The sequence below is a fragment of the Panulirus ornatus genome, chromosome 17 (genome assembly GCF_036320965.1).
Source record: "Panulirus ornatus isolate Po-2019 chromosome 17, ASM3632096v1, whole genome shotgun sequence".
Classification (NCBI taxonomy): Eukaryota; Metazoa; Arthropoda; class Malacostraca; order Decapoda; family Palinuridae; genus Panulirus; species Panulirus ornatus.
In genome coordinates, this window is record NC_092240.1 from 13,385,001 (window position 1) to 13,387,500 (window position 2,500).

The 2,500-nt window shown below is 39.4% G+C and overlaps 1 protein-coding gene across 3 annotated transcripts in view; it reads right to left on the reverse strand.

Annotated features, from left to right (window-relative positions):
* Positions 1-2,500, reverse strand: part of SK (small conductance calcium-activated potassium channel) — an 821,538-nt gene that overhangs the window by 368,978 nt on the left and 450,060 nt on the right. The gene's annotated exons all lie outside the window — the stretch shown is intronic.

A 2,500-nucleotide genomic window follows, 5' to 3' on the forward strand; every position in this document is an offset into this window, starting at 1 on the left:
ACTTTAAAGGGAAAAATTTTTGAAAAAAAAAAAATACCTTTTTGGGATTTAACTTTACAAAAATTTTTAAAAAAAAAAAATAAACCCTAGGAATTTTAAAAAAAAGTTTTTGGGGGGGAAGGGAAAAAAAAATAAACCCCCCGGATTTCCCCTTTTAAAGGAAAAGGTTTTTTGAAGAAAAAAAAATATCCTTGCGCATTTCCCACTTTAAAAAGGAAAAGTTTTTGAAAAGAAAAAAAAATATTAATTTCCCATTTAAAAAATTTTTGAGAAGAAAAAAAAAAAAAAAAAAAAAAAAAAAAAAAAAAAAAAAAAAAAAAAAAAAAAAAAAAAAAAAAAAAAAAGGGGCAACCCAATTTTTAGGGGGAAAAGGGGAGGGGAAAAAAAAAAAAAAAAGGGATTTCCCCCCAAAAAGGAAAAGGTTTTTAGAAGAAAAAAAAAAAGGGACCCCCTTTACGGAAAAGGAGGGGGAAAAAAAAAAAAAAAAATAAATAAAATTAATAAAAAAGGGGGAAAAAATAAGGGGGAAAAAAAAAGAAAAAATAAGATTAAAAAAAAAATTAAAAATTAATAAAAAAAAAAAAAAAAAAAAAACCCTTTTAAAAATATAAACAGAGGGGGAGGGGGGAGAGAGGGGGAGGGGAGAGAAGGGGGAGAGAGGGGAAGGGAGAGGGGAGGGGAAAAGAGAGGGAAAAGAGAGAGAAAAGAGAGAGAGAAGGGGGGGGGAGTTTTTTAGAGGAAAAAGACGAGGTTTGTAAGGGGTGGGTAGTGGAAAGGGGGGGATGAGGAAACCCATTTCCAGATCAATAACTCTGATTTTTGGCGCCGTAATGGGGGCTTCAGGCCGAAATGGAAAACACACACACACAACACACACCCCACACACACACACCCCACACCACACACTTCTCTGAAAGCCTCCCCCCTACAGTCGGTGAAGTCCCGGATGGATCTCAGTCTGGATGTTTTTATAAAAATTTTGGTGGTAATTTTCTCTCTCTCTCTCTATTCTCTCTCTCTCTCTCCCCTCTCCTCTCTCTCTCTCTCTCTCTCTCTCTCTCACACACACACACAACACACACACACCACACACCACAATATATATATTTATAATATATATAAATATAATATATATTATAAAATATATAAATATATTAAATATTAATTTACGAAAAAAGTACATAAGAACGAGCACCTCCATAGAACATACAAACCTCCAACAGCCAGGATCGAACCCGGGAACCCTTGTGCAAGAGGCGGGAGTGCTATAACTGTCCCACTTCATATTCTACAATGAAAAGTATTCTACATCGTATATATGAAGCGCAACAAGTGACGCACTTCATATCCTACAACAAAAATCACTCATAATTTGTATGTCAAGTGCTAAAATGGACTCAACTTCATATCCAGCAACAATAACGAACCTACACACTATATCCGTTATACTACAGTGGACTCCCTCCATATCCTACGACAGAAATGATCCTACACCTCTTACATGAAGAGCTACAACTATCCCATAAACATATCCTATAAAAAAAATGAGCCTACATCTTACACTTGGTGAGAATGGTCACACCATATCTATGGTAAGCAGAGAGTTTGCGAGGAGCAGGAGGAGGACAGAGCCTACCCCACCGCCAAGAATATTCACCTTGTTACTGACCTTGCAGACTCAGTGTTATGGAAGCCATACATGGCCATAATAACCTCAGCCTCACACCCCCACACACATCCCACCCCCTCACTTTTGTTCCTCCGGTGAACGCTTCTCCATCTTCGTCTCTCTCTCTCCTCCATGATCCTTTATCGTCCAGGGCCATATGTTTCTTCTTCATAACCCTGTTTCACTTTTCAATACTTCGATCACTCATGATTCATCTTCACAACCCTCCCTCATCTGTCAACACTTCACACTCTCATGGTTCATATTCACAACCCTCCCACACCTGTCAACACTTAGCACACTCATGATTCGTCTTCACAACCCTCCCTCATTTGTCAACACATCACACACTCATGGTTCATATTCACAACCCTCCCACACCTGTCAACACTTAGCACACTAATGATTCGTCTTCACAACCCTCCCTCATTTGTCAACACATCACACACTCATGGTTCATATTCACAACCCTCCCACACCTGTCAACACTTAACACACTCATGATTCGTCTTCGCAACCCTCCCTCATCTGTCAACACTTCACACTCTCATGGTTCATATTCACAACCCTCCCACACCTGTCAACACTTAACACACTCATGATTCGTCTTCGCAACCCTCCCACACCTGTCAACACATCACACACTCATGGTTCATATTCACAACCCTCCCACACCTGTCAACACTTAACACACTCATGATTCGTCTTCGCAACCCTCCCTCATCTGTCAACACTTAGCACACTCATGATTCGTCTTCACAACCCTCACACACCTGTCAACACTTAACACACTCATGATTCGTCTTCGCAACCCTCCCTCATTTGTCAACA